The following is a 9,754-nucleotide window of genomic DNA, read 5'->3' as shown; positions in this document are numbered from 1 at the left end:
GGAATGTCGGATTTTTAATTGTTCGTTAATTGATGGAGTGATTGAGTTGCTGATATGTTCTGAATTTTTCTGGGTCAATTTGAAGTTCATAAAATTCTTGTTAAGGTAAACTTTGGTAACTGCTAAATGAAAAGTTTCAAATTTTCCAGAGGACATAAATATAAATTTCAACTTTCTTCTCTAATTTTAAGTTCACTAAATTTTTGTTAAAGAAAAATTTCGGAATTTTTGTCATAGGTAACTGCTAAATGAAAAATTTCCAGAGGATATAAATGCAACTTTCAGCCTTCTTCTCTAATTTTCGAGAAGTAAAAGTGTTACAAACTGGAGTCAATAATTACCCAAAAAAAAACTTCCCAAATTTTACCAATTTTTAGATATCTCAGAGCAGTGTACCCCTTTAAATTACTATTAAAAAACTTCGGTGTTCATATTAGGAGCCAATCGAGATAAAAATGACATTTATTTCAATTTCAATTCGTCTACAAGTTCCTCCAGAAAATGTCACAAGTAAAAATGGTGAAAAAATTGCGACACGAAGACGTTCAAACGGTTTCATCGTGTTGTCGTTAAATACAGGTGTTAAGGAACAATCGAACGTGTTTCGTTCTTTTTTCCCACTTGGCAAGAACGTAGCCAGAAGGTGTCCCATAGGCGGCTCCCAAGTGAACGCACGGTATCGTACAGTGTAGAAATCTATCGATCGTGTACGCAACGAGACGCGTACAATGAATAGAACAGCGCATTGTGGGCGGACACACACGCGGGTATATCTGCATAGAAACCTTGTAAAGTCCGTTCTCAAAGAGCCGTGGCTGGTACACGTGGGCAACGATATCTGGTACGTGATAAAGATTTCACCATAGATCAGAGTGAGAGCGAAACCAGGGGGAACGGTAGCCCAGGCGAGTCACGATTCGTGAATGAAATCCTCGAAGGAGCGAGTCGAATCGGAACGGGGTCTCGATTTCGTTCCAATCCAGCGGTTAGATTATTCGAATATGAATATCGATATTTGCCTATGGATGGCCGATCGAGCATCTACAAATGCTGGAACAAATTTCAACTTGACTTGACTCGATCGAGGTGATTCTACGTGCATTTCATCTATTAGGTAAAATAATCTTAAGAGGAACTGAGTGCATGGGCATTCGTTTTTTGAGAAATTAGGGAAAAATCTTGAGAAAATGACAAAATGGAGGATTTCAGATTTCTTACTTTAACTTACGGAAATTATTAACACATTAAGGACCGCTCAAGAGTTTTCTCGTGTTTCGCGCCCCATCTGTCACGGACGGATCACGAGGCAAACCCGTGTTTTCTACACGTTGTCTTTAGATGTCAATTACTTTGATACATTGTATCTACTTTGTCCATTTAAGTGTTTACATCAATAGTCAATGTATTAACCGTTTTCGTCTCATCCACACCGAAGAGATCAATCCCATTGCTGGAAACCGTACAGGTCAAGCTATGAAAGACTGTATAAATGCACGAACCCGAAATAAAAACAGCTTAGTCTCAGAGAAAATTCGACACGTTGCATTGCATTTTGGTGATTCGAATAGTCTTCGTCTTCGAAGCGAATCAAGATATATATGTAAATTTTGTATGGTTCCTCTTCATAGAGAAAAATCTTTCACGCAATATCATACTTTAAAAAAGTACTAGAAACTTTGGTAAAATTGATTTTTAAATAAAATTTTATGATAATTATTAAAAACCAATTTTTTTTAATAATTGCCTAAAATACATCCTATTTTACAATTTCTAAAAATTTCGTAAAAATTTATTTTTTAAGTAAAAAAGTTATGATAATTATTAAAAAACATAATTTTTTTTCAATAATACCTAAGATGCATCCTATTTTACAATTTCTGAAAGTTTCGCAAAAATTGCTTCGTAAAATTAAGGATTAACTTTATAAAGAATTAATTTTATTAAGAATTAAGAATTCCAAAGTTTGAACACAGAAATAAACACACAGGGTGTCCCATTTAAATCAGTCCCTTTGAATATTTACGAAAGTGTTGGTGATACCCAAAAATGTTTCAAATGAAAGCTGAATGCTTTCCAGTGGTACCTTTTAAAAATTATACTAAAAAAATATACGATTCAGAAGAAGAAAACACTACTTACACCAAATTATGTGTCCCTCGAAACCATTCAATTTCTATTTGAAACATTTTTCACTATCGTTAACAATTTCGCAGATATTCGAGGGGACTGATTTAACCGGAACACCCAGTATATACCAATTTATTTCCCATTAATCGTTCTAATTCCCAAGTTCTTTATATAGTACGCCTAAATATACCAGAGAGAAAAAGTATACTACATTCAACTCCGGTTGTTCTAGTGTTAAAACACAGAAGCATCACAAGAGGTGTGCGCTTTTTATTTGCAATTTTAATCCCTCGTCGAATGACAAGAAGATAAGATACTATGCATAATTCATTTGATATGTTAAATACAATAGTTGAAGATAATAGTTCAATTATATAACGATAAGTTAAAATTCAAATTTATGACGAATGTAACAGTTCATTCTGAATATCTTGAGCGTTAATTGCGCCATAAATGTGACACGGTATTATAAGACAATGGTTAAAACAGCGATACATCAGGTAGGAGAAAGTTACCGTAATTAAATGAACAAACACACGGATTACTATTTCGTTCTTACAAGTGCAAATTTTTATTCTACCTGTTTCTCACATTAGTCTTTCTTTCGTATATTTTTTTACCCTAGCCGATTATTTCTTACAATTTATTTTCATGAACCATCTTTTTTAAGGAATCCAAATTTTCGGCTAATTTCTCGAAAACGAATTCCATTCGTCCGAACCCTTTTAGGGTTCTCTTTATCGCTCAATTTGAGGATTGAATGCACGTAAAAGTAACTAAACTCGAGTTTGGTCTTTTGCCATCTTCCTGTTAACCTAACCTCTATCTCGCCATGTGACTTGGAAGTAACATACCTCGTATCTATATTTCACAAGTCGTATTTCAATTGTTTACCATCATACCGTTGCGTTATTTCACGAAAATTAATTTCTCAATAACTCCAACAATTTAAGGTTATCCTCGATAATTTCTCTAATAAAAATTATCAATTCCAACGAACGGTAACGTTTTCTCAACACAAACGAAGGTAAAACTCGAGTTAAACGGTCGAGAGGAACCTCTTGAAAATTCACCAGGAATCTCGCCTCGAGTGGAAATCAATATTTGAAAATTACATAATGATAAATTTCCATCGGAACAAGGTAGCCACTGGTTGAACAGTGGCGCCATCGTTCGCCGGTTAAAAATAACCGGACGCTAGGCGTGAAAAACGGGCAGCGCCTTCAGACGACGGACGTGACGTCACTAGCGTGCCAAATACTTTAGCCGGCTCGTCGTAACGGAAGTCGTTATTTTTACCGCGGCTTCTTCTTTTTTTTTTCTTCCTTCTCCACGTTCCCCCTCCCCCTCCGTGCTACCACTGTACGTAGCGAACGAAGAAGTACCCGCGCACCGTCGAGGATTCACGGCAGCGCGAATCAATGAAAGCCTTCCTTCGCCGGTGCTTTTACACCGTGACTTTTGCTCTCCGCTCCTTCAGGTATACACGCTCCACGACCATCTTTCTTAACGCTCTACATACTCTCCGCGCCATCGAGCTATGTAATTTTTCTCTCTTTTTTTTTTCTTTTCCGCGGGCTAACACACCGGAGCAAGCCAGAATTGGAACAAAGAGATCGAGAGACGCGAAATTCGCGCGTCGGCGCGTGGCCTGCGCGACTGTTGCCGCATAATCGCACGTTTCACGCCCCATTTCTGCACTTCATGCCAATCTTCGTAAATCTCCTCTACATTCGAATTCCACTGGAATTTTCTTAGAAATCTTTCAGGTGTATACGAGAGAGAGAGAGAGAGAGAGATTTAGGAAAGTTTGGTATGTATGTGTGTATATGGAAGTGTAATAGAAATATTTCAGGTGGAATTTGAAGAGTTGGAAAGAGGAGGAAAAAAAGAAGCAGAGCAAGAAACTCGTGAAACGCTTCGGAACTAACGCAAACGTCTCGAGACTCCAAGGTACGTCTTCATCCAATTACGACTGATGCAACCAGCCACGTCCGATGTAATTGACCACTGGCGGATACCCAGAAGTGTGTCAATTTAATGTCTCAATGACACGCGTCACATTATTGTGAGCGCAACGCGGGGTATGAGTCACTACGAATTTAGCATCGCGACCGAATCGATACACTCAGAGGCTGACGCGTTCTTCGTTTTCAGTTTTTTGTCGGGTAATTGTTGTCGATGTAGGGGCATGTATATACATATATGTACGTATGTGTAATAAATCATCGTTGGATATTCATACTAAATCAACTTTCTCGATAAAGTTTCTGCAGAATGGTAGTGCTAGCCGTTAACGCCCTGAAGCGATCAACGAGGAAGAATCTTTGATCGAAGCAGAAGAAGAAGCTAATCGTCGATGAAATTACGATCGAGAGAAGATGCAGCAGCACCAACAACGCCTGCCACTGTGTTTCTTGCGTCAGTCATTGAACGGCTGACTCAGGCCACCAGTGACTCTGCATACAGCCTGTTGTGTTTTTCCTTCTGACGCATCATCCATGAACCGCCAAAAGTATCCCAGATGTCCCATGGATTTAAATCCGTTCGCTGGTTTTACGACCTTCTACGTGGAAACGATTTCGTGACTTTCTAGAGCTTCCATCTTTTACGGAGAACGAAGGAAGTGACGGAGAGAGAAAGAGGAGGGGCAGACAGAGGAAGCGAGAAAGGAGAGTCAGGGAGAGAGAGGGAGAGAGACGAAGAGAGAAAAAAGAGAGAAAAAAGAGAGAGAGAAAAAAGAGAGAGAAAAAGAGAGAGAAAAAGAGAGAAAAGAGAGAGAAAAGAGAGAGAGAAAGAGAGAGAGAAAAGAGAGAGAGAAAAGAGAGAGAGAAAGAGAGAGAGAAAGAGAGAGAGAAAAGAGAGAGAAAAGAGAGAGAAAAGAGAGAGAAAAGAGAGAGAAAAGAGAGAGAAAAAAGAGAGAGAAAAAAGAGAGAGAAAAGAGAGAGAAAAAGAGAGAGAGAGAAAAGAGAGAGAAAAGAGAGAGAAAAAAGAGAGAGAAAAGAGAGAAAAAGAGAGAAAAAGAGAGAAAAAAGAGAGAGAGAAAGAGAGAGAGAAAGAGAGAAAAAAGAGAGAGAGAAAGAGAGAGAAAAAGAGAGAGAGAAAGAGAGAGAGAAACAGAGAAAAAGAGAGAGAGAAACAGAGAAAAAGAGAGAGAGAGAGAGAGAAAAGAGAGAAAAAACAGAGAAAGAGAGAAAAAGAGAAAGAGAAAAGAGAGAAAAGAGAGAAAAAACAGAGAAAGAGAGAAAAAGAGAAAGAGAAAAGAGAGAGAGAAAGAGAGAGAAAAGAGAGAGAAAAGAGAGAGAGAACAAAGAAAGAGAAAAGAGAGAAAAATGGAGAAAGAGAGAGAAAATGGAGAAAGAGAGAGAAAAATGGAGAAAGAGAAAAAGAAAGAAAGAGAAGAGGAAGGGAGAGACAAAGAGAGGGAAAACGAGAGAGAGAGAGAGAGAAAGAGAAAAGAAGTGACAAAGAGAGAGAAAACCGGAAAAACGATAGAACGAGAGAGAAAGAGAGAAAGAAAAAACAGAGAAGGAGAAAAACAGGGAAAACGAGAGAAAGAAAGAGAGAGAGGTTAGTCGCGTGACACACCAGTGTCGTTGAAATACGTATCACGGGAGAATATTTTAATATCATTGACTAAAGGAAGGATTGGACGAAAGGAAGGAAAACGAGGAGGAAGAAGAGCTCAACAGCCCGTTTGAATTTTGCATCGTGTTTTCCATAGGTGTATCCGTGATATACTTGTTAACTAGATTTAACCAAGAACCACGTGGGGATCTCTATTCAGAGGGCATTTGTATTTCGATGCCGTTCTCCTCTCCTAGGGTGTTACAGAAAAGAACATTTCACAATTCCGCGTATAACCTTGCTCCGCTAGCGATGACTTTTCTGCAACGAGAATTCATGAATGACAAAACTTAACTCGGCCGAGTTATTACCATTCGTATGGAGGTGAGCTATTTTCGAATTAGGTATGCGTCACGTGTGCCTGAATTTCAAATTACGTTAACCTTTCAACGATCTGTTAAAACCGACCAAATATATAGTCCAACAAATAACGCACTTTTATATACTCAAAGTTACTAACAACGTTCGTAAATAATTTTCTGTGATACAATCTAAAAGTATTCTATTCAAAATTCATTAAATACACTAAATAATTCGGTGTGTTAACCCTTTCTAACGCCAAGTGACTTGGAAGTTACGTATCCATTTATCTACATTTTACAGTCTCGTTTTATTTATGTATTGTTGTACTACCACATTATTACCAGCCAATCCACATTTTTATAACGATTATTGCTGGATTATTACTAATAATAATGCGTCAGCTAGTAAGCAGAAATGAATTGTGTTATCTATGAGAAACACTGCTATGTCAAAATAATATAGTAGACCGATGGAATCCTGGTCTCTTTTTCTTAAATGCGCAACAGACTTTCTGTCGTGCCCTTAAGGATTTTCTCCTTCACTTCGACTGCGATTTTCGAAGCGTTAAGACGTCCTTCCGCGCCAGAGAAAGTAAAATACGTTTAAGAGAATTCGCAGTGAACACCGTTTATTTTAACCCATTAATCCAATAATTATCTTTCACATTTATTCTTACTTTTCCTATCAAAATATTGAAAAAATTCAACCCAAACTTTTTTTCTCACTTTTAACCAAACATAGGTCCAATAAACAGCGTACCTTTATATACTCAAACTTAGCAATAAATTCGATAAAGAATTGTCCACGACATAACCTAAAAAGTATTCCATTCAACGTTCACTACCCCAAAAAACTAGTCCAACCAAACACAATCCAAAAAACAGCGTACGTTAACAACGTTCCCGAAGAATTGTCTACGACACAATCTCCGCCGTGTTACATCCACCAAGTAGCTCACCGTCGAAACACTCCGAATGCGTCAACTCCGAGAAGCGGTCAAGTGGTTAATAAGAATGATAAATTCTAACGAAAGACGCCGAGAAGAAAAGGGGAAAAACGACACGACGTCTGTTGCATCACAAGTGGAATTAAATCGAATAAGCAATTAGGACGAGCGATGCGATTAACTAAACGTTTTCTGTCGTGGCCTATAGGGCTTCGTCTGCGGCCAAGATCGAACCCCGAGTCGCATTAACTTTTTAGCTGTTCGAACAAACTTCTTTTTGCCGCTCGTGTTCTCTTCCTGCGATCGATAGGAAACGCTGCTAATTCACGAGAGCTAAGGTTTCATACGTGAAAACCACTTTTCGATGTTCCATCGATTTCTAAACTAGCCAATCTTATCCCGGTGGCACTGACAGGCTGCATCCTGCGGAGCGGGAACGACGACATGTAAGCCTAGAAGTTGCTCATCGACGTGTACAGTCGGTGTCATACTTTCCTACAACTTATCCTAGATTCGCGACTTTGACCGAACGTAATAATAATAGCAGCGATGAGTGTGTGTGTGTGTGTACATATACATGTGAAAGCTGAAGCATTCGTGAAAAGCTTCTCGAACGAATATACGATACAAGCCTGCTGAAAGAAAACGATCGGATAAGCGACGTGCCAAGAAGATTGCGCGTATGATATACAATAAGATAACGGTTCTCGATCCGGAGAAATTCGAAGGAAAATTTATATAAAGCCAAGTATCGACGAACGACACGCGTCCAACGAGCCAAAATCATCCCAATCTCGACAAGAGAGAGAAGAAACAGAGAGAGAGAGAGAGAGAGAGAGAGAAAGAGAGCGTGGAAGCCGAAAAAAAGGAAGCACTGGATGAAAAGCCCACACTTGCCTCGGCCACAATGCGAGTTGCCCGAGCGTTAATACGAAGTGTCCAAGTTTTAGCGACGTGCAAAAAGGAAGCGTTACCTCGAACGATGGTGGTGACAGGCCAATCGGAGGCATCTAGTCTCTTACAACACCACATGTCCCCCAGCGATGTTCTCGAACGACGAAACAGAACGAACAGAAGGACGAGAAGAAGATTATTGTTTTCTCTGTTCTACGATCGGGAAATGGGATATTACAGACGAATAGGTTTTTCAGCTAAGAATGAAACGAGGCGTGGATAGGCGGATGTGTCGTACAGGTTCGAGCATGGAAACACAGACAGTCCGGCTAGCAGTCGAAAGGGGGAGCGCAGTGAACTTGGCGTCGCGACGGAGCACGGCGCCGGCAAATGGCGTCTGCGGTCGATAGACACGCTCGGTGGATGGTTGGTTTCCTCCGTTTCCACGGTGGATGGTGGCAGTTTCGTAGGTGAAACCAGAAGATGGTGTTACGAGGAGGGTTGTACACCCTTAAACAAGCAACCATGCGGCCACCACGAGGACCTTGAAGGCCTTCTCTCGCTTCGCGAACAACTCTATCCTCCTCGGTTCTGCCTCTAACGTCACGGCTCTCGCCATCTTTGTGACGTCAATAAGATCTTCGTGGCGTAGCGTGGAGGATCGATTTCCTTCCTTACCATGCAGAGTATTCCCGGAATCGTTTCGATCTGCTCTATATTACGATCTCGTCGATTAACCCTTTAAGTCCGAGTAGAACTGAAGAGTCCCCATACTAGAAGTATATGATTTTCACAAATATTCAATTTGAAGTCTAAAGTGGACTACTTTAACCCTGAAAAAATTCTAGGACAAGATTAACCCTTTGCGGTCCAAATAGTCCAGTTAGCCCGCACTCATTTGGTCACTCTCGGGCAGCACCGTGTAGTTTCCCTTTATTTCTATATTTCAGCGTGATATTAGCTAAAAAATACTAAGTTTTGGTATAATATTAATGCATAAAAAATGGTTTATTATCATTATGCTATCTAAAGGCAGAAATTCTTACGTCGAGTCTGACTCGACATAGGACCGCAAAGGGTTAAAACACCCCAGGACTTAGAGGGTTAATAAAAATTCGTTAGAATGTACGTGACTCTGGAGTTCCACTAGGACTTAGTTAACGAGCCTGCTGTTGACGATGTTCCACGGATAACTCATATTACCAACGTTTTCATAACCCATCTCTCTGTCTCTCGCATAGGTGAAGAGGAGGAGAGGCCGAATAGGTGAGGGAATTCTGGAGGCGCGAACAATCGAGCGTGCAAAGTCGATATTAACCTCAGCCTGGCCCTTGCTTTTAGAGGATAATCTGCTGCTATACGTGGGTAGATTCAGCAAGCACGCCCTAGAGACCTCGGGACACCCGGCTACCGGCGTCGATCGATCGATTTACGAGTTCGACCTCGCGAGACCACCTTCCGGATGGATCCTCCTCCAAGGTGCAGCACACCACCGCCGCCGACCGTCGTCGCGAACACGACACAACCTCGATTTATGTGAATTTCACCTCGATTCTCATCCCACGACCACTGGGCGAGAGATAACGCAAGCTATACCGCACTACCTGTTTGACCTTAAAAAATTCCCTCAACGGTTCTTCTATCCGTGGCTTTCTCGCGCCTTCGACGTGCCATCGAAATCTAATCGTTCGCGCCACTAGCTGACTCGCGGAAGCGTCTTAGAGTAGGTGGGACTGTGTAATTTAAAGCGACGTGGAGCAACGCCGGTTCCACGATAAAAGACAGCCTAAGAATGCGGTATGGCGAAGGAGCGCGCCGAGGTCGTAAGGTGTTCCCCTCGTTTCGCGTTTCTACGCT

At 40.7% G+C, this 9,754-nt stretch overlaps 1 protein-coding gene across 4 annotated transcripts in view; it reads right to left on the bottom strand.

Annotated features, from left to right (window-relative positions):
* Positions 1-9,754, bottom strand: part of LOC108572791 (caldesmon-like) — a 268,746-nt gene that overhangs the window by 218,707 nt on the left and 40,285 nt on the right. The gene's annotated exons all lie outside the window — the stretch shown is intronic.

This window comes from Habropoda laboriosa, unplaced genomic scaffold (genome assembly GCF_001263275.1).
Source record: "Habropoda laboriosa isolate 0110345459 unplaced genomic scaffold, ASM126327v1 scaffold22, whole genome shotgun sequence".
Lineage (NCBI taxonomy): Eukaryota > Metazoa > Arthropoda > Insecta > Hymenoptera > Apidae > Habropoda > Habropoda laboriosa.
The sequence above is the reverse complement of the archived record's forward strand: the minus strand, read 5'-3'. Positions and strand labels throughout refer to the sequence as shown.